The sequence below is a fragment of the Lutra lutra genome, chromosome 9 (genome assembly GCF_902655055.1).
Source record: "Lutra lutra chromosome 9, mLutLut1.2, whole genome shotgun sequence".
Taxonomy (NCBI): domain Eukaryota; kingdom Metazoa; phylum Chordata; class Mammalia; order Carnivora; family Mustelidae; genus Lutra; species Lutra lutra.
Genome location: NC_062286.1, coordinates 74,920,202 through 74,942,946, shown reverse-complemented (window position 1 = coordinate 74,942,946; position 22,745 = coordinate 74,920,202). Strand labels below are relative to the sequence as shown.

Here is a 22,745-nt window from a genome sequence, read left to right as displayed (position 1 = left end):
CTATAGTGTAACTTGCCCAGGATACAGTGAATTAATGACAAAACTGAGTTCTCTTAGCTAATCAAATATGATGATGCCAAGTATTCAGTGTGATTTAAAATACTTTTATTTAAAGATTTTATTTATTTGAGAGAGCACAAGCAGGGGGAGGGGCAGAGGGAGAAGCAGGCTTCCTGCTGAGCAGGGAACCCCCCCTCCTCGCCACCCTCCTGCAAGGCTTGCTTGATCCCAAGACCCTGGGATCATGACCTGAGCTGAAGGCAAACGCTTAACGATTGAGCCACCCAGGCGCCCCTCAAAATACTTTTAATAATAAAACCGTAAGCAGGCGATATCAATAAAAATGGTAGAATAAGGACCTCCAAAAAGTCTCTCCTCCAAAAAAGCAATGAGAAAACTGGGGGAAATGTTAGAATCAACTTTGTTACAACACTGGAAATTAACCAAAGGCTTGCAGTACTCCACGGAGCATTAATCAAGAGACATGGCTGAATCTTGGTATGAAGTGAGCTTTGTAGCATTTTAACTTCCAACCCCCTGCTCTCCAGCTTTATGGTAGCCTTGAAAGCCAACAGCTTTACAATTACTCTGCAAATCAGCAGTCTAGCAGCCACTAGAGGGGGAAGAACCAAGCTGGAACTTCTTCAAATCTCCATTCCCAGAGAACTATCATTCTACCTCTCTGGTGGTTCCCTGGCAAACCCTAATCTGACCTAAATCAGAGTTCCCTCAGTGTGAAAAGCCTCTCCCCACCACCACCCACTGAGGTATTTGTTGAAAATAATTAAAGGCAAATGTTTACATTAAATGGAAATGGGTTAAATACTTCAAATAGAATACAGAGACTGACAGGATGAATTTTTAAATGATCCAAAAATATGCTGTCTATAAGAGACACATTTTAAATTCAAAGAAACAAATAAGCTGAAAGTGAAAGGATGGAAAAAAGATACACCGTGCAAAGAATAAATAAAACAGAACTGGGGTAGCTATACTAGTATCAGACAAAACAGACTCCAAGACAAAATTACTAGAGACAATGTGGAAAATTATACAATAATAGGGTCAATTCATCAAGATTTAACAATTATATACATATAAGTACCTAATAATAGAGCTCCAAAATACACAAAGCAAAACTGACAGAATTGAAGGAAGAAATAGACAATTGGGCAGTAATAGCTGGAATCTTCAATGTCCCATTTTAGTAATTATAGAACAACTAGACATAGTATCAACAAGGAAACAGAAAACTTGAATACCTGATGAAGGAACTAGATCTAACAGATCAGAACACTCACTCAGTAACAACAGCATGCACACTCTTCTCAAGGGCACACGGAACATTCTCCAAGACAGGACATTTTTTAGGCCATAAAACAAGTTTCAATATATTTTAAAAGATTAAAATTATATAAAGTATGTTCTCCAACACATATTAATTAAAAATTAATAAACTGAAGGAAATCTGGAAAATTCATAATGTCTGGAATAAGTTAAATAACATACTCTTAAACAACAATAGGCCAAAGAAAAAAAATCATGAGACTTTAGAAAATACTTTGAGATAAATTAAAACAAAAACTTACTGAATACAGCTAAAGCAGTACCTAAAAGGAAATTTACAGCTGTAAATGCCTATATTTAAAAAGAAGAAAGATCTCAATCAATAGCCTAATAACCCACTTTAAGAAATTTAAAAAGGGGCAAACTCAACTGAAAGCAAGAGAAAAAATAAAAACAATAAAAATGAGAGAAGAAATTAATGAAATTGAGAAGACAAGAACAATACAGAAAATCAACAAAAGCAAAAGTTGGTTCTTTGAAAACATCAACAAAATGGACAAACCTTTAGCTAGACTGAGCAAGAAAAAAGGAAAAAGGCTCAACTTACTAAAATCAAGAATGAAGAAGGGGCCATCAGTACTGACCTTACAGAAATAAAAATGTCTATAAGGAAATACTATGAACAACTGTATGCCCACAAACTAGATAAACCAGATGAAAGGGACACAATCTGAGAAAGACACAAACTACCAAAACTAACTCAAGAAGAAATTTGGACTTGACCTATTACAACCAAGGAGACAATTGGGAATTTTGAAACCTTCCACAAAGAAAATCCCAGGCTCAGGCTTTCCTGGTGAATTCCACCGACTGTTAATGGATATGTACTTTCTTCTGGGAGACGATGAAAATGTTCTGGACTCTGATGGGATCTGTGAATTATATCTCAATTATTTAGAAAGGGTTGGAAAACAAAAGCAATCTAGTACAGTTATAACAATGTAATTCCTGGACCTTTTTTTTTTTTTTTTTTATAAAGTTGAACATTATTTGGATCGTTGTATGTGAATCACACCCCCCCCTTTTTTTTTTAATCTTAAAAGTAGGTGACTTTCTATTTCATCTCTTCCAAACCTTTCCTACACTGTGAAAGTTTTTGATAATATTGAAAGACATGAGTCAGGTGAGGAGGAAATATATATGATATCTATGAGAAAGGGAACAAATATTTCTGATTTATAAAGAACTCTTATAAAGCAATATGGAAAACATAAACAACTCCACTGAAAAGTGGGCAAAGAATATGTAAAAGTATTCACATGATAGGGAATAGCCAGTAAGTGTATAAAAAATGGCCAACTCCACTAACCAAATGTAACAAGACTATCAGAAATTTTAAAAAAGGTAGATACTATTCACCACTGGTAGAGTGTGAGAAATGGTACTCCCATATGCTCCTGTTAGGAGTTAAAAAAATGATGTACCTTTTTTCAACAGCCATTTGGCAGTTTTTATCAAAATATTAAATGTAGCATAGCAATTCCACTTCTGGAAATTCATTCTATAGAAATATTCAGAAGCACATAGGGATAAATGAGCAAATACATTCCCCCCAGCCAGATTTGTATTAAAATTTAGACATATCATAAATATTCCTTCATATGGGAATGGTTAACTGAATTATTTAGAATACTAAGGAGTGGTTAAAAGAAATGAAGTAGATCTATTTACTGACAGGGAAGTATTTATAAAATACACTGTGAAGTTTAAATAAGGATCTGTAGGAAATATGCAAACATAGAATTTCACTTTTACAAAAAATGTGAACCCCAATATATGTGTGTGTATATGTGTGTGTGTGTGTAAAAATAACCAGTTATAGACCAAGCTGGACTCCTCAGAGTAAAAGCAGAAACCTATAGCGTCCTTCCTCACACTCTTACTAAACTCACTCTGCAGACCTATTCCTGCCACCTCCACACATCTCAGCCAGAGCTTTTCCAGGCTTTCTGAAATAGATGAATAGACCATCTATTTTTGGCACCAAGCACTTCCAGTTCCAGTCGACTGGAAGGCAGAGTCCTTTCCACAAGAAAATGTCTTTACTCCCTGGCTAACAGAGGCCCAGAGGCTCATGGGGGGAAAATGTGGGCACCTCCCTGCCTGGCCTACCACCTGACTTGGACTTGGACAAAGGGTCCCGAAGGCAGGCTCAGTCCAGGGCCAGGGTCCTCCAGGTGGTCTGAAATCCCCCTCTCTATCCCTATTTCCACCTTTCTCCAGCATTATTGCCCCTGATCTGGGCCCATCTCCCCTCTGCTGGCTCCCAAACTGTCCAGGAATCCCTTTGGCTAAGTCCCTCTTGGGAAGCCCTCACCATGGCCACACCCCTGGCAGACCTGCCATCAGTCCAGAGACTTTCCCAAGAGCTTTCCACAACCTCTGGGCACAAAGTACCAGGAAGGCACCTTCTCCTTCCAATGGGAAGGTTCAGGGAAGGAAATGGGCTCACTTGATAATGTCTCCAAAGAAATTATCTCCCCCAAGATTCTAGGTCTTGGGACGCCTGGGTGGCTCAGTTGGTTGGACGACTGCCTTCGGCTCAGGTCATGATCCCGGAGTCCCGGGATCGAGTCCCGCATCGGGCTCCCAGCTCCATGGAGAGTCTGCTTCTCCCTCTGACCTTCTCCTCGCTCATGCTCTCTCTCACTGTCTCTCTCTCAAATAAATAAATAAAATCTTAAAAAAAAAAAAAAAGATTCTAGGTCTTCAGCAGGCTGGAGATAGGTGGGGCCAATGTGCCCCACCACTTCACCATACTGTAGAAATAATAAGGGCTGTGTAATACCACACGAATGTCCTCAGTCAAGAATGCAGAAGGAAATACTGCTTCACATTCTGTTGTCAAAGTACAGAAAAAAATCGAAAAGATACACAATGGCTTATCTCTGGAAAAGGCATTATAGTTTTTTACTCTATATGCTTCTGTAGTGTTTCATTTTATTTTTAATTACTCATGTAATTAAAAGATAATTAAAGACCCCCCCTCCCAAAATGTCTCCTGAGTCTATTTTCTGACCTTCTCAGCCTAAGCACACTGTCTTTTGCTGACAACACCCAGGCCATCAGCAGGAGCCTGGCCAAGGGTCTGAATCCTCAGGTCCACCTGAATCCCCCTGGGCTCTGAGAGAGTCACTGGGGCACCATCCCCAGAGATTCTGATGTCTTTGGTGAGGAAGAGGTTTGGGTATGAGGATGGGTTAGGAATTCCCCAGGGGATTCTCATGTGCAGCCAGGGTTAAGAAGTAACAGGTTTGCTCCTTTCAACAGGGCCCAAACGCTCCTAGCCATCCCTGTACCCACCTCATGCTCTCCTACCTGGGTCAGTACCACCTCCTCCTCACCCAGGGGAGCTGGAGAGACAATGCAGAGGTAGAAGTAGCATTTGGTGAGATGAATCTATGGGAGCCCACAGCCAGGCATGGGAGGGTTGACATTAAGCCCCAGTGTCACTCTCTTTCCACTGAATGCTATGGCCAGTCCACTGGAAAGGAGACCCTTTTAGTGGGACCTCAGAACCTTCAAGAGTCAGGATCTGTTAAAGCATTCCCATTTTTCTTCAGCTTTCTTCACTTATTCTGGATCATCAGCTGCCACTGTTTCATGTACATCATGTAATCCTTGTATGTGTTTTTTGGTGTTTTTGTTTTGTTTTGCTTTTTTGTCTGGAAGGTCTCTTTGATTACCCTTCCCTGCCCATGCCCCCCAAATGGCATGTAAAGGCAAATTTTTGAGCTCTTGCAGTAAAGACAAGAATGTCTTTACTGGTCCTTGCACCTGATTAACAGTTTAGTAGAGACAGTTTAGTGTGTTGGGCTGGAGACCATCTCCCCTAGACCTTGGCAGATGTCACGCCACTGTGGCTTCCAATGGTGCTGACCAGAAGTCTGCGGCCAGTCTGAGTCTGCTCTTGTTGGCAACCCACTTGTTCTCTCCAGAAGTTTTAACACTATTTCTTCACCCTTACAATCTTGAAGTTTTGCTGGAAGGTATTTCCCTCAGGCCTCTCCTTTGAATGGGAGGCAAGCTGTGGCTCTGGCTGGGTTAGTGGGACTCTCTCACAACTGCCAAAAAGAAAACAGCTTCAGTTCTCAGTGGAAAGGGTGTGATGTCTTTTACTCCTGGACAGCACCATCTTTCCCTTTTTTATTCTCCTCAAGGTCTGAGGTCACCTCAGGGTGTGCAGTAATTCTTTCTCAGACCCTAACACCACCACCAGGACATGCCCATTCTCTTCGGCAATCTGAAGAGAAAGCTCTCAGGGTTCTGTCTTGGGGGCAAGCTCTGCCCTGGGCTACTCAGCAGTCCTCTTGGCGGAGGGCTCTTAAAAAAAAAAAAAAAAAAAAAAAAAGATTTATTTGAGAGACAGCACTAGAGAGAGAGAGCAAGCGTAAGTGGGGGGGGCAGAAGAAGAGGGAAAAATAGGCTCCCCACTGAACAGGGAGCCTGCTGTGGGGTTTGATCCCAGGACCCTGGGATCATGACCTTAGCTGAAGGGAGACGCTTAATTGACTGAGCCACCCATGTGCCCCAATAGAGGACTCTTCTAATTCTGTTTAACTGACTGGTGCTTGGGGCATCTCCAGGGCTCCCATGAAAGACTCATGTCTAGGGTGTTGGGCTGTAGTGTCTTCTGCTCTGGTTTCCTTGTCATTCCAATCTGTTTTTACCTTCTAGAGATTCCTCTGCATTCCCAGTTTGCTGAGGCTATTAGGACATCATTTCTTTTGGCCTCACACTGTTTATCCTTTCATTGGGACCAGGGAGGGAAGAAAGTGGATGTGCCTAGTCTACCATCCCAAACCTGTAACTCCCAGGAACAGTAAGTTTATTAAATCAAACTTTTGAAGAGAATCACAATGACCACACCTCATCTGAACTGCTCATTGGAGAGGCGAGGAAACAGAGACCCAGAGATGTGTCCCATCAGCTGGTCATTGGGAAGTCAGGACAAATTAAGGGTCCTGCCACACAGGAAATGCTCGTAAGCCAAGACCATGGGACTTCCCAGTTCCTGGAGGTCTGTTTGTAATCAGGAAGTCAGACAAGGCTTTAAACAAGGACACATATATGCCCCCGGCTCTGGCAGAACACTGAAGCCAGCAGAGCTTCTCAGCTCTCTGTGACAATCTTGATGGCTGTGAGAGCAAAGCAAAACTTTCCGAAAAGAATGCTAAGACCAAGAAGGCAGGTGGGCTCAGCCCAGCACTGGACCCAACTTCAGAGATGGCTGATCCAGGTCTATGTACAAAGCACACCCCCTTCCCTGCCCCAGAGTCCAGCAATGCGGATGGTCTGAGCAGCGGCTCACCCCACCTAGAACCCTACAATCACGTGGGTCATGGGCCGGAGCACGGGAGCCAGAGACTCAACCTCAGGGCTTCTAGAAATCCCCTACAAACAGAGCTGGACACAGGCACTTCTGGCAACAGCTCCCGGGCAGACCACAAGATAAAGACTGCTTTCGGAACCCCTCCTGGGTTCTAATCAGAAGTACATGTGCTCAAACTTTGATTGAAGACACTGTGTTTCCCAAGCAGAAAGCCATCTTTTAAGGTGTAGGAGAAGTACACAGGAGCAGGAAGAGGGAAGAAGGGAGAGGAAGCCCTTGTCCCACCACATCTCTATGGACATTTGGCTGAGGACCACTCTGCAGGAGGGGGATAGCTCACCAGAGGCTGATTTGGGAAGTGTTTCCAGGTTGATGAGGGCAAGGAAGCAACAGCACAAGCATGCCATGTAAACACAGTGCAAAGGAGAGAGAGGTGCTGGGTCCAGGGGCCACATAAATTCCCCCTGTGATGTGACAAGAAAACCCCTGAAGCCACCCACAGAGGGCGAGGGGCTGGCCCTCGTGGTTCACTGCAGGTGAGTGTTTGTGTGTGTGTGGGGGGGGTGTCAGTCCACAGTGAGAGGCAGACACAACAGGCAGAGAGTTGTGGGGAAAGCAGCTCTGGGAAGGTTCCTTAGCAGCCTCAACCCCAGATGCCACTTTAGCCCCCAGGCTCTCCTGTGGGGACCCTGGAGTCCGTGTCACATGGATTAAGAGTTACTCTCTCTCCCACCAAACCATAAGCAATTCCGAAGGCGAGCACTGGCTCCTCAAGGTCATTAGATTCCTGCTGGCCTGCTGGTTCTGGGGTTTTGCAGAGGACTGTCCATCACTGTAGAATTTTTCCTCAGCACCTTCTAGCTCTAAGCACAAGGCCAGGCACCTGGTACACAAGAGTGACAACACAGGGAGAACCCAAAGATCTGGGAACAATTATGATACAGCATGGCAGATGATAGGATAGAGAACAGGCAACTCTGATGCCAGGAAGGAGGGCTGCTCAGCACAAGAAAGAGGGACCCAGCCTGAGGATGGGGAAACGAATAGAAAATCTGTCAGACAAATACTAAGTGAACAAAACCTGTTCAAGCCACTCTAAGAAGTCTGAGCACTGGACTGGGGGAGGGTAAAGACATTGAGCTAGAGAAAAAAGCAGGAGAAAGCTAGATGATTCTAGAATATTAAGCAATGTAAGGTGTTTGGGGTCTATATTGACAAGATTTTCAGCAGGAGAATGATATCTGAGTGTCAGAAAAATCCCCTTGGCTGAAGGGCTGAGTCAGGGGCGTGTGGGGATGAGGGTGGCAGCACGTATTTTATTTGTCACTAATCATAGAGGCCATCTGACTTGTCCGTGGCACACAGTTCCAGGAATCCCGATGCATGTATAGATTCACAAAGCCATCACCACACCGGGACACAAAACAGTTCCATCACCACCACCCCCCAAACTCCCCCAGCCTGCTCCTTTGCACTCACACACTCTCCCTCCCCCGCTCCCTGGCAACACCGATCTGTTCTCTACCACTGCAGTCCTGCTTTTCGAGAATGTCACAGAAATGGAATCGTACAGGGTGTAACGTTTTGAGACTGGCTTCTTTCACTAGGCATGATGCTTTCGAGATCTGTCCAAGCGAATGCCGAGATCAATAGCTGTTCCTTTCACCCTTCTGGAATTAAATGCAAAAGAACCAACAGCATTGCAAATCTATATTTCTTTGCTCCTTTTATCACCTACATTGTCTCCTTCATGGATGCCAGAGAAATTGTCTCTCTGCCACAGGTGCCCCGAGAGAAGCAAACCAGATCCCTAGTAACGAGTACACAGAAAATCAGTGACTTCTGCTAAATTAGTAAAACACAAACGCCCTGCAGGTTCTTTTAGGTATAACTTCTTTTGATCATTTTTAACTCCTAAACTTAAGGATGCTCCATGTAACCCAATGAAAAGAAAAATTAGCCTTTATTTTAATTCTTTACAAACCTAACTTGGGAGACACAGTTAAGTGTTAGTTACAGGTTTTCCTACCCATTCTTACAATATCAGAGAGGAGAAGGAGCACAAGGCACTCATGTATTCAGCAACTGATAGCAGTCTGAGCTACAAGGCAACTCTGGAGGGCATGCTCATCAGGCCGTTTCTTCCACAGACATTACTGAGTGCCTGCATATGCATAGCACAGTGCTGGGAACAGAGAGGTAATGCATCCCTCTACCCTCAAGGGACAGGGTTCCCGATGGTCCCCAAACCCTGAGCCCACTGTGAAGTTTCCTGCAGCTAGTGGACTTCCCTCACTGCAACTTGCTTAGGTTAGATTTAAATCATGGTGCTGGGGCGCCTGGGTGACTCAGTTGGTTAAGCTTCTGCCTTTGGCTCAGGTCATGATTCCAGAGTCCTAGGTTCAAGTCCCCCATCACGCTCCTTGCACAGCAGGGAGCCTGCTTCTCCCTCTGCCTGTCTGCCCCTCCCCCTGCTTGTGTGCGTGTGCTTTCTCTCTGACAAATACATAAAAGCTTTTAAAATAAATAAATAAATCACAGTGCTCCTCACACTATCAATATGGGATTTACAGTTTGTCATATATAATCCCACATAGCAACCTCACACATAACAGTGAAGAGTTGACTGCGTTAGGGTTTAAGTACTCTAAAGAGCAAGCTACAAAGATTGTGGGATAGGCTGAAGGGAAATCCTCTATGGGTCACTTGCCTGGAAAGTGGAGTGTTACTGCTGGCTATCTTGGGGAGTTTTACTGTGTTTTTTCACACAAAAAAGAAAAAAGTCAATAATTAATACTCATTAAAAGGGCCATGTGTAAGTCAACTTGGTAGGCAATATGGGGGTCTTGAAGAGATTGGAGAATTGAGTCCTTACTCCCCTAAGATATGGGGGAAAGAAGATGGGCCTACAAGAAAAAGACCAAAGCCCGGCATCACGTGCTGAGCACTAATGCAACGCCATGAAGCTTACAAGAATGGCCAGTCAGCTCCTCCAGGATCTCCACCAGGCAGGGCAGAGCTGGAGTCCTCGTCCCCAGCCACCATGAGCATTCTCTGGGTCCAGGGCACATGCCCCTGGCTCAAAGGGGCTTGTTGCCGCTGAGAGTCTGACCTCCTGGGGCCAGACACAGCACCTGTCTGTGGCTCCTGCGCTGTCCAGAGCTCAGCAGGACCCTCCAGACACCCTCCTGCTGCCTCCGCCACCCCAGTAGCACAGCATGGATGTGCGGAAGGGAGGCCCTGTATCCCGTCACTGCGAACCATAACCCGTGATGGCCAAAGGCTACAGAAATGTCGCTGTGCTCAGACAGCACGAGGGCAGACTCTTTTCCTTCACAGGATAGCAAAAGTCTAGGTCACACACCTTTTTTTCCCTTCTTTTTCTTAAATAGAAGAATGTACTAATTTCTGCCAGAAAGGGTACTTCTTTCCAACAGAAGGAAGACAGAGGAGTCACAATCCAGGCCTGCACACCCCCAAACATACCCTCTGCCTCATGGAACCTAAGAGGGACTGTGAGGACAGAAGGAGTGACCTGAGCTGCAGGCAGAGCGGTGGCAGAGGACATGGAATGCACCTGCTGCCCTGCGAGCCAGGTCCTCCAGTCCAGGCTCCACTTCCAGCAAGACTCCACGCGGCCACTCTGCTTCACACAGCCCGTCTCTCCGCTGACCAGAGACGGCCCTGGACCCGGCACCGGCCACTTGGTAACGTGAAGAGGTAAGACGAGGTCTCTTAACCTCAAGGTGTTGATCCTTTCTCTCAAAGTGAAAACTGTTTCATATGTGCCCCAAACAAAAATTACCAAATGTGAGTCCAATACAACCCTGTAGATTTTGTGGGGAGGACAGATGTAAAAAGTGTAAGGAGGCCCCAGGATAAAGGAAAAATGTCCTGAAGGCAGTCCAGGAGCAGGTGCTAGGTGGATGGGCGAGCATGGAGGTGGCTCTAGGTCTGGAACCGCGTGGAGGGTCTCTGACACGGACAGCAGCCACGCTCCAAAGAACAGGTAAGGCCATGTCATGAAGAAGCAGGAGTGAGGGTTGCAGGTAGCCCTGGGGGAGCGCCCGAGAGCAAAGGGCAAGATGTGGTTGGCAGATGGACTGGCCCCATCAGACAGGAGAAAAAATGGCTCAGGAGGACGTGAAAGAATAAAGGCTTGAAAGCGGATGCAGCCCAATGACAGAGCTCTGGAGACTAGGCCCCCGGCGTGTGTTTGGGAAATCCTAGCCCAACAGGAAAGCGAGGGCTGGACAGGTGGCTCGGTGTGTGGCGTGTCCTGGTCTCCCCTGTGGCCCCAGCCAGGCCGCAAAACCCACGCGGCCACAACTCTTCCAGGTGTCACAGGGAGCCAGGGCCCAAAAAGAGCAGAGGTGGGACTCAGGTTCTGGCTGTCAACCGTGCCCCCGGGGAGCCATGGGACCGTGGGCTGTTTTATAAACCACAGAGGAGGGCAACCATGCGCACTCGTCCCATCCTGACTGGTGCCCCGAAAATGACTCAAGGGCCTCAGCCCAAGCAAGGAGGAATCCGCGCCTCCTCCCAAAGCCTCGCTGGGCAGAGCTCATCAGCCACAGGAAACAATCAGGGATGGTTTCAGTTCCCCTCTGGTGCTGGCTGCCAAGACAGAGCCCTGTCTCAGAAGGAGCCTGGCATCCAGCTCCACGTTCTGTGACCGGAGCAATGGCTGGGGGAAGGAAGAAAGAAGATCCGGGCCCTCTCCTTGCTTAGGAAAGGAAGTGGTTCAACAAGGAAAGGGGTTGGGGGGGCAGGGGGCCCAGGGCTTAGAGCTTTAAAAACACAGGGTTTTGCAGGCTCTGGGTTTCGATCTTGGCTCTGCCACTTAGAGAAAGGTGGCCTCTCCTTGCTTTCTCATCTGTGAAATGGGACCATGCCTCCTGGCAGGGTTGCTGAGAATTCAGTGAAGATGTGTTGGCTTAGGGCCTGGTCTTAGGATAGGCTCAATAAAAAGGAACCCTTTCAACCATCAGGAAGCCTTGGAGTCCCTGCAGCAGCGGGAAAGTTGCCAGCATTGCACAAACAGTTTTCTGGCTCTGGTTCCCACGTGGCAGAGACAGTAGTCTCCCCAGCAAGGGTCTGCCCATCCTTGGTACACAGGGCATCTACAAAAGCATCGTCCCAGGGCTCCCTTTCTCCAGAGAGTTCAGGGGCCTGGAGGACGGAGTGGACATCCCACGTGCCCTGGGGGTCCTGACACAGAATAGCACCGGCACCTCAGCCAGGGGGCTGGAGGCTGATGTCACATCCACGGAGCACCCAGGCCACGGTGCTTCCCCGTGTGACACACCACACACCAGAGCACAGGGCCCACGCTGCACAAGGAATCCTTCCATCTTTCCTTAAAGTCCTGAATCACAAAAATGACACAGTCTATGGAGATTCTAGACTCAGGGGTGAGATCTCTACTAGAGTCCAGGATGGACAAAACTGGTGCACCTCGTCTGGGCGTGCGTCACTGGCAAGTGGAGTCCAGCGTCAGCAAGTGTGAATGACAGTTGACTGAGAACGTGCTGTGCCCAGCAGCCCCAGGCAGAATCAAATACAGCCTTTCCTCACAAGGAGCCCAAGAACGAGCTGAAGTAGTAAGACACGAACAGCAGAGAAGCCCAGGAACAGATCCCAGCAGAACGTTTCATGACTGGACAGCAAGACAGAACGTTATGGGCGTCTGCAAACAGAAGGAGCCATTTGGAGGCTCACCAACCCTAAAACGTGACTTGGAAACATAGGCAAAGGAGATTTAGATGTCAGCCCCCATGGAATCACTGAAAGGGGTCGGGACAGATGTAGTCACAGATATGGGAGCGGGCTTGCCTCTCTGTCACCAGAGATATGGTGAGGGGGTCCCTGGAAGCCTTCACCCATGCTCCGGCCTGCAAGGCCCCAGTGAGGCCCCCTCTCCCACAGCCAGAAAAAAGCCCCTCTCTTTGCCTAAGACTATGAACAGCTCTCACGGGAGACTCTGTGCACAGCGTACCTCCGGTGTATTGAGTGCGCTCCCCGAGCATGCAGGTCCCAGGAACGTGTCCTCAGAGCGGCAGGCACAGGGTCGCTGCTCTTCAGCACAGACACAGGTGCTCTCCTAAATTTGCCAACCAGGCTATCAGCTTTCAGAACAGTTCTGACTGAGCTTGGTGAGGGGCAGATCCCTGGTCATGGCCAAGGCCCGATCACTCCTCAAGTTGGAGGGAAAGTTCAGTAGGACCTAGGGTCCTGCCCTAGATAGGGGTCTCCCCACTGGGCGGAAACACCCTGAGAAGGCCAACTCCAGGGACTTGCCATGGCCTGCCTCCATAAACTCTGCAACCCTGTATCATCCGCTGACCTATGGGTTCAGTATTTCTGGGCAACTGTCACCTCTTCATTCAGAGGACACATGCTGATCTACATGTCATCTCTCTAAGACAAGCCAAGAAGCCCCAAATTTATCAGACCGATTAAGGAAAATTTACTAACTGTCCCAGTACCCACAACCAGCTTTACCAGTGTCTCTTCTGGGGAGCTCAGCGTCCTGAAATGACAAAACCCTTCCCCCTGGGGCGCACCTCTGCGGGTGTCCACGCTGGCACCCTCACCTGCCTCAGGTACATGGGGGAGGGGGACCATACTCACAGACCAGGCGCTCGCTCCCATCTGCTACGTGGTGGGCTCAGCCTCCCTCCCTTTGGAAACCTAATCTCCAGGACAGCACAGAGGCAGGCAAGAGCTCCCTGAGGCTTCCTGCAAACCAGCAGAGCCAGCACCCTGAATCCAAACAGCCTGAAGCAGAAGCAGCTCACTCCCACCCATTTCCCTGAACTGTGCACATTAACACAAGGACAGGCCTGCCAGCGAGCACCTGGCAACAACTAGGCAGAGGGACTGGCTTTCCTCAGCCCCCCACGTGCCCGCCTCTGGGACACATGACCTTCCAGAATTCCCTGATTTGAAAACGCACTTTATTTTCCCCCTCCTGACCAAAAATCTCGCCCAAGAAAAAAATAATGGAGTCTTCTTACGATTTCTCAGTGAACTCTAAGAGAGGACGTCATGCTTCACTGTGTCATATGATTCCGCCTGTGGGAAGAAGCCATATCTCAGTGGGCACCAGGGCCCAGGAGGAGATTTAAACTACTACAGACACTTAAATCAAGGAATAGATTTTTTTTTTCTTCCTAAAGCAACAACATAGCAATGACAAAAACACATTTGGGCTTTGATTATATCCAAACTCTGAGAGTGAGCTAAGCCTTCTTAACGTGCCTCACCTGACAAGTGCTCTGCAAGCTTATCCTAGTAGTAATTTTTATTTGACGTATCACTACATCATGAGTGCAAAACCATTCTTTTCAGCATTACACACACACACACACACACACACAGGTATGTGGTCTTGCACTCAGAAATGGTACTGCTGGGGTGCCTCGGTGGCTTAGCTGGTTAAGTGTCTTCCTTTGGCTCAGGTCATGATCCCAGGGTTCTAGGATTGAGCCCTGCATTGGACTCCTTGCTCAGCAGGGAGCCTGCTTCTCCCTCTGTCTCTGCCTGCCACTCCCCATGCTTGTGTGCACACTGCCTCTGTCAAATAAATAAAATCTTAAAAAAAAAAAAAGGAAAGGAAAGGAAAGGAAAGGAAATGCTGCTGCAGTCAGAAGTGTTGTTTTTGTGGCCCTCAGTCGGGGTGGCACTCTCTGGTCTGGCCTCACACCCAGAGTGACATCTGCAAAGCACGGCCCACAGGCTCATGTAAGAGAGCCCCAGCCAGGCTCATCAGGGCTGTGGGCAATACTCCGAGCTCCCATTAGCTCCATGCAGACCAGAGCCTCAGATTGGTGAGGACAAGGTAAAGTGATCCCAATAGAGTTTTTAAAAGTGAGAAGATATGGCCCATATATATAATGGAGTATTATGCCTCCATCAGAAAGGATGAATATCCAACTTTTGTATCAACATGGGACGGGACTGGAGGAGATTATGCTGAGTGAAGTAAGTCAACAGAGAGTCAGTTATCATATGTTTTCACTTACTTGTGGAGCACAAGGAATAACATGGAGGACACTGGGAGAAGGAGAGGAGAAGTGAGTTGGGGGAAATTGGAGGGGGAGACGAACCATGAGAGACTGTGAACACTGAGAAACAAACCGAGGGCTTTGGAGGGGAGGAGGGTGCGGGGTTGGGTGAGTTCGGTGGTGGGGATTAAAGAGGGCAAGTATTGCATGGAGCATTGGGTGTGGTGCATAAACAATGAATCTTGGAACACTGAAAAAATAAAATTAAACTAAAAAACTAACATATACAATCAAAAAAAGTATGAGAGATCACTGAGAAAAGTTGACACCGAATATACAGGTAGGCATCAAAGTACCCACCTCCTTACACACGCCTCATGAGAGTTCATTTTAATTCCTTTCCTTACTTTGGGTGCATACCCTCATCCTTTCCTACAGAACAATCTTTGGGAAGCCTCCCCACTGTGGTTATCATGGTTTTAGTCATGATATGATACCTTTGTCCCCGTCACTCTTGGTGATCTGCCCAATGCATGAGGCATTTCGGGTGGAGCCTTTCCAAGGAGCACTTGACTTGGAGTTCCAAGACTTGGTCCTTGTCCCAGATGTGCTACCTAATATGGAAATACTCTTGGGAAATCCATATGATTGCTCCCTGCCTATTTCTTCATCTGAGACTGAGAAGGTATTTTTCTTGTCTATTTAGAGGATCCAATGAGATACCATGCACACAAACGCCCAATCCCCTTTCATTTGGCAAAGGTCCCAAGAGTGTTTATTGACATGAATTTCAATCAGAGAAGAAAGAGGCCACCTTTATTTCTTCCCCTGGGCTCCCACAGGGCTCAAGGGAGCATATATTACAAAAGCCAGGGCCTCGCGGAATTGCTCACACCTACGGACTGCTCCACAGTCTCCCCGGGTTCTCCACCTGTAGCTGAAGCCAGCCCATTGTTCTGGAACCCTTAGGACTTGGATCTCGGGGGCCCTCATTCAACCCCAGGGCCAGCAGAACCCTTCCTGTGCCTCTACTATGAAAACATCTGCTGGGCTGACCCCAGCCTCCATTCCCATAGAGCCTGTCTTCAAAGCAGACCTCAAAAATCAGCAACATTCTCTTCCTCCACCTGCTGCCTCACCTTCAGCGCAGGTGCACAAAGCAGCGATACCAGAACATTTAACCTCATGAAAACCAGAACTGGGGGCTGCCTGCCCACAAGTGACCATGTAAGAACTTGGTTCCAGGAGCTGTTTTTCAGCACAGGATACAGTGGAAAGGGACATGGGATGGAAATGCTGGACTCCTGGCTTTAGCAGCTCTGTACAGCCCTGAATGGGTAACAGAATCTCTCTGACTCACCATCCAACCCACTGCATCACCTGACGCTGTGCGGATCCAGTGTGGCAATGCCCAGGAAAGCACTTTGCAAATGATGGTGTGCCATGCAAATAACACGTGCCATACAGAGGCGCCTGTCCCACTGTCCCACCTCAGGACTTGACAAGACATCACTGTTTTTGACAGAAAATTTTCTTTCACACTAAAATACATGGATTTTTCAAAAAACAAAATGGCAGATTCAAGGGCATACCACACCAAAGACTTGCCCATCAGGGTTTACCCCCAAGCTCCATCCTTATTAGCACAACATTTTGTTCTGAATCGCCTGTAAACAAATATTTATTGACTGCTGTTAAGGTCCAGGCCATGCTGGGTACTACAGATTGGGCAACAAACAACCACAAAAGACAAAATCTTTGTTTTAATGTTCCAAGGGGAAGAGACAAGGAACAAATGTGTCCAGTATGCCAGGTGGTGATGAGGGAAAGACTCGCCTTTAAATGTTTTAAAAAACAAAGCAAGGTTAGGAGGTGCTATTTTATTTTTTAAGATTTTATTTCAGAGAGAGGGAGAGAGAGAGAGAGCTGCAGAGGAAGGTGCAGAGGGAGAGGGAGCGGGAGAAGCAGGTTCTCCACTGAGCAAGGAACCCGACACAGGGCTCAATCTTCAGACCCCAAGATCATGACATGAGCCCAAGGAAGATGCTTAACCCACTGAGCCACCCAAGGAGCCCCAGGGGGTGCTTTTTTTTTTTTTTTCCACATCTTAATTTTTTTTTTTTTTTTCAGTGTTCCATGGAGGTGCTATTTTAAATAAGGTGATCAGGAAGGCCATCTCTGAGAAGGTGACAGCTGAGCAGAGACTTGACTGGAATGAGGTAGTGAGCCAAGGCTGTTTGTGGGGAATGGGTGTGCAGGCACAGGGGAAAGCCAAGTCCCTCTCAACACAGCAGAGGGAGCCAAGGGGACAATAGGGTCAAATCAGAGACATGGTGGGTGCCTGGGGAGAGGAGCCTACCCAGCAAGCAGGCCATTTAGCTCACAGGCAGGACTCTGAATTTCATTCTGAATGAAGTTAAGATGTCATCAGAAGGTTCCAAGTGGAATGCTGGCACCATTGGGACACAGTGAAATTGCATTTTCCAGTTACTCTTGCTAGTGTACAGGAACACAATAAATTTTTGCATGTTGCCCATCGATCCTATGACTTTGTTAAATTCATTTATTTTTTTTAATTAAGTGCAATTAGCCAGCATGGTTGGAACTGGAGGGTATTATGCTAGGTGAAATAAATCAAGCTAAATTCACTTACTAGTTAAGATTATTTAGAATTCTGCCTTCCACAAACAAAGATAATTTTCCTTCTTCCTTTCCAACCCTTATGGCTTTTATTTCTTTCTGTTGCCTGATTACATGGACTGGGACTTCTAGTCCTGCGCTGTACAGAGCGGCGCACACAGACTTCCTTGCCTTACTCCTGATCGAGGAGGAGAGAATTCAATGTGTCACAGTTTAGAATGATTTCAGCTGTGGATTTTTGAAAGTGGTCCTCTAACATATGGTGGAATTTCCCTTTTATTCTGAGTTTGCTGAGAATTTCTGATCATAGGCTGTGAGTTTTGTCACATGCTTTTTTCCTGCATCTACTGCACACATCATATAATTTTCCTTTTTTATTCAATTAATGTGGTGTATTACAGTCACTAAATTTTCACATGTTAAAGCAACCTTGTATTCCTGGGGAACTCCACTTGGGTATGAGGTATCATGATTGCTATATGCAATATGATAGGGGTTTTGTTATTTTTGGAAGAAATATTGGTTGTAACTTCTTTTTCATTTTTTTTAATATGGTTATGCTGGCCTCAAGAAATTATATGGGAAATGTTTTTCTCTAATTATTTGGAAGATGTTTCCTTGTTCATACTGGCAATTTAGTTTCCTTTCCTTTTTCCTTCATTAGTCTTCTTGGGGGGTTTATCAATTTTATTCATCTTTTTAAGAGCCAACTTCTGTTTTTATTGATTATTCCCTATCACATGTCTATGTTTTTTCATTTACCCTCCTCTCATCCCTTGTCATATATCTTACTGTTACATATATTATAAACTCCTAAATAAATTGCTGCTATTTTGCTTTAAATCATCAATTATCTTTTAATGAAGTTTAAAAATAAGAAAATTAATTCTTTTATATTTACAACACATTTCCCTTTTTTTTTTTAACACTATTTCTCCCGTGCCTTCAAGTCAATGTTTTTATTTAAGAATCACCTTTTTTTTTTTTTAGATTTTATTTATTTATTTGACAGAGAGAAATCACAAGTAGGCAGAGAGGCAGGCAGAGAGAGAGGAGGAAGCAGGCTCCCTGCTGAGCAGAGAGCCCGATGTGGGGCTCGAACCCAGGACCTGGGATCATGACCTGAGCCGAAGGCAGTGGCTTAACCCACTGAGCCACCCAGGCGCCCCAACAACACATTTCCCTTTTTATGGCACTTTTTATTCCTACATACGGATCCATTTTATCTGGTGGCATTTCCCTTCAGGCCAAAGACTTTCCTTTAATGGTCCTAATTTCGCAAATCCGCGGCAAACAGCTTCTCTCAACTTTTGTAAATCTGAAAATGTCTTTGTTTCACATTTATTTTTGAAAGATTTTTTTTTCAGAACACTAATGACAATGTCCTACTGTCTTCTGCTTTGCATTGTTTTGATAAGAAGTCGGCCGTATTTTTACTTTTGTTCCCTTATATATAATAGATCTTTCCTCTGGCTGCTTTAATATTTTATTTTTCTCTTTTCCTTTCAGCAATTTAATTCTGGTGTGCCTAGGTGTGGTTTTCTCCAAGTCAACTCTGCTTGGGATTCCTTGAAATTTGGGAACCTGTAGATTGAAATTCTTTTCCTATCAAATTTGAGGGAATTTCCCCAGATATTTCTCTGCCCTAACCTCTCTTCTTTAGAATTCCAACTATACTAGACTACTTGATATTATCTCTCACATGTCATTGAGGTTCTGTTCATTTTTATTTATGTTTTTTTTCACTCCATGCTTCAGTCTGAATTGTCTGTATTGATCTGTTTTCAAGTTCTTGGGTATTTTCTTCTATAGTGTCCAAACTGCTGTTAGATCCATCTAATCCAATTTTTCATTTCAGATACTACATTTTTCAGTTCTGGAATTTCTATTTGGTTATTTCTTAAATTTTCATTTCTCTACTGAAATTCCTATTTGCTCATTTGCTTGGATGGGTTTTTAATCTATTGATCTTTTCCTCTTTGTTATCACTCATACTACCCTGCATGCCTAGTGTTTTTTTTTTTTAATTTTATGCTTGATGTTGCAGATAATACTTTGTTTAAATAGTGTTGAGTTTTATTCTGCCAGACAGTTGGCTAGCCCATCATCTGATCCTAACAGGGCTTTCTTCTAGGTTTTGCTATAGTGGGTTTAGTGAGGTGCTTAGCCCAGGCTAGAGTAGACCTACTCTTGAGGTGGTGGCCTTTTTGTGGCCTCAGGTAAAAGACTGAGGTGCTCATAAAGTCTTCCCAATCTGGCAGGTTATAACGTTACCTCTCCCAGCACCGTGTGACCCCCAGAATCTCTGCTCAGCTCACTACCCAGACCTTGGGAGAGGCTTGTCCTATGTAAACACAGATTAGTATTAGGTAAGAATCTAGAGGACCACTTGGAAGATTTCTGAAATCCTTGCTCTGCTCAGATCTCTCCTCTACAACACCCCGCCCCCCAAATGCCAGCTGCCTCAGCACCCCAGGATTCTGATTCCCATTCCCTCCAATGAGCTCTGTGCCTGAGTCCACCTCCCTGTGCCTTGGTTGGAGAGACATTCCCCAACCCCCCTTCCCAGCCAACAGCAAGCCAGGATGAACACACAGCTTGCCTCCATTTGCATCACACACTGGCAAGGAGTGACATCCCAGTCTTAATAACAGTTGCTTCATCTGTTTTGTCCCATGTCATAATTGTTTAGGAAAGGAGAATAAATCCAACATTTATTAGTCCATCATGGCTGGAATCAGAAGTCTGATTATATTCTAAATGGTGGCTCTGGCTGCTGCACAGAAGAGGCTATAACACAGATGACCTACCATGAGAGACCCCACAAAAAGGACTGATGATGAAGCTTCTCTCAACACAGAACATGCAAATGATCTGATACTGACTAGACATCCATGCAAATCCCGCAAGGCATCGGGAGTCAAATGCGTACCTGTAGATAAACCCACGGGAACATGAGGCCAGTTCTCATCTCTGACGCCAGATACAAACCTATGGTTTGGAAGTCTGAAGAGACAGGATCCCCTCTCCTAGCCCAGCTGCAGTGGGAGCAGGAGGATGCAGTCCCTGAAGCTCCTTCTCTGTTCAGAGCTGACTGGCCACAATCTGCTAGACTGGCCATCTCATCTGGAAGACCAGCCACAAGGGCAGAGGAATCCAAAAGTAAGGCCTGGAGAGCTCGGAGGTCGCCCTCAAGTATCAGGTCTCTTCAGGATGACTCCAAGTCCTCAGCTGCGGGGCAGGAGTCGGGTCACACGTGCTGTCTCTCTCCTACAACTGCATGACCAAGTTAATCCTCCAACAAGTCATCTTCCTTGTAAATGTCTGGCCGTGGCACTGCAAATAGGGGTATGGATGGCTAAGAGGCCAGCAGTCCTTCCTGACCACCCAGCTAGAGGATTCTGTGGCTTCTCCTGTCCAAATCCTGTGGATAGTTTGTCAACCAAAGAGTTTAAACCTGTTCAGGAAGATTTTATCAGCCCAAATAAAAATGCAAACTCAAACCTGCCCTATCACTGTGGATGTCTATCAGCAGATAAATAGCTGAATGAGCCGTCCCCTCCCTTCCCTGGCACAAGCTGCTGCTTGCCCTGGACAACAGACCAAGGCTCAGGTTTCCAAGGTGGCTTACAGATCCAATGACCTTCCCCTGCCAGCCCCCACCCACTCCGTGGCACTGCCTCCAACAGAGAAGGCAGAGAATGAAGCATTTGCCATCTACGAAAGGCCAAGGTCTGCCCTTGAGATGTCAACCACACCTCACCATTTCCACTAAATGCCCTTTCATATAGAAATTAATTTCATTTACACCTGGCCTATTTTCTCTCATTGGGGTCTGGGTCCCTATTCTCTTTGGTACAATTAGCCAGAATAGTCTTAAAGGTTCAGAGGTCAACACAGTAAAAGCCCACGACCTGAAACTTGACTTCCCCGACCCCATGTTTAAAGGCTGAATCTGAACTCGAAGTGTAGACATTGTATTAATATGTCCTGGTTTTCAGCCTCACGGAGGCCTGGGAGGACTTTCCAGAGAAGATTAAGGACAGACTGGCAGAGAGTGATCAGGCAAGTTCTGTGGAAGGCTTCTGAGCACACCATGAAATTCCTATTTTCCAGAGCCCTAGACAGCAGTAGCAAATTCTTAAATTTCCCTGATGATATTTACATCAGATGCCCTGTGCTTCTCAAGGGATACTTATTTGTTCATAAAATTATTTTCTTTATTTGGTCCAAGTTTCTTCTGATTTAAGTGTAGCAGCTGTGCCATGTAATTGCTGTAACTTATAAGAAGAGGTAGACAGGTACGGGAAAGCCCCTGTGAAATGTCTGCGAAAACATTCATGATTATTGGGTAAAGGACACCAGAGGACGTTTTGAGTGTTTCCAAGTAATCTGGACCCAAGCAACGGTCATCAAACTCAAGTTCATAAAAACTGCAAATGCAAACGAAACGAGCTGTCAGGAGCAAACCCTGGCCGTGCAAAACGGAACTTCCTCCTTCCCACGCATTCCTGCTGCTGACCTGCTCAGGCCCATTGAAATCTGATGCCCAGGCTGAGGCTGATCGGCCTCCCAGGGGAGCAGACCCCTGGCATGGAGCCCTCCATCTGGTCGCACACCCCAAGCCACCTGGCCAGCTGCTCCTTTACCCTCGTTCCCTTTTGGCCAAAGGAATCATGTTCCTGTGCCACCTGTAATCTCAGGGAGCCTTTCCCCAGGTCTACAGCCCATCAGTGGGCCTGGCAAAGGGCCAGCAAAAGGGCTCAGGGAAGACCAGAGCGAAAGGCCTAGGTAGCAGGGATCTGGCCGCTTTTGTAAAGGGGTCCTTTCACCCTGAAGGGGGAAACTGCTATGTGTTGGACAGATCTCAACCCTCCAGCTTCACAAAACATCGAGCAGTCTTCCTCATTGTGTCCCTTGTCTCCAACATCACACTTGGGGTAATTCTACTCCCTGGCCCCCCTCTCTGCCTGGCAAGGCCTCCCAACTCGGCCCCTGCAGGCGGCAGATTTCAACGACCTCTCACCAAGAGGGGTTGTGGGCTGGACCCAAGCTCAGGCAGGAGACCCCACATACCTTTTGAGAAAAGCAGTCAGCACATCTTCTCTAAAAATGTACTCTGAGAAGTTCCTTATTTCCCAAACTGTTGCTCTCAGGACCTCTCAGGACTGGATCGGCTCTGGCTCATGATGAAAACCATTCCCCTCCGACAAGGAGCCTCAAAGAGGAGGGTATCCGATATCCACCCTGTGCTAGGGTGTGGGCTTCGGAGCACACCAGGTCTAGGTCTGCTTACGTGGGTGACCCTGGCAAGGGCATGTTTCCTTTTCTACAAAGCGGAACTAGGAAATGCACCTTCTCTCGGGGTTCACAGGGGGTTCAACATGGTGGTACAGATCAACGGGTTAGCTCAAGTC

General features: G+C 46.4%; 1 protein-coding gene across 7 annotated transcripts in view; it reads right to left on the bottom strand.

Annotated features, from left to right (window-relative positions):
* The window catches only part of CRACDL (CRACD like), a 133,278-nt gene that overhangs the window by 85,301 nt on the left and 25,232 nt on the right, over nt 1–22,745 (bottom strand). The window contains exon 1 of one of the 7 annotated variants that reach the window (XM_047745739.1): nt 20,320–20,755. The exons of 3 other annotated variants lie outside the window; for them this stretch is intronic. The gene's annotated coding sequence lies outside the window, so the exon portion shown is untranslated. Of the gene's footprint in view, nt 1–12,677; nt 12,743–13,312; nt 13,458–20,260; nt 20,282–20,319; nt 20,756–22,745 lie in introns of those variants that run through there. 3 more of the 7 variants (XM_047745740.1, XM_047745736.1, XM_047745742.1) reach the window with 3 other exon arrangements.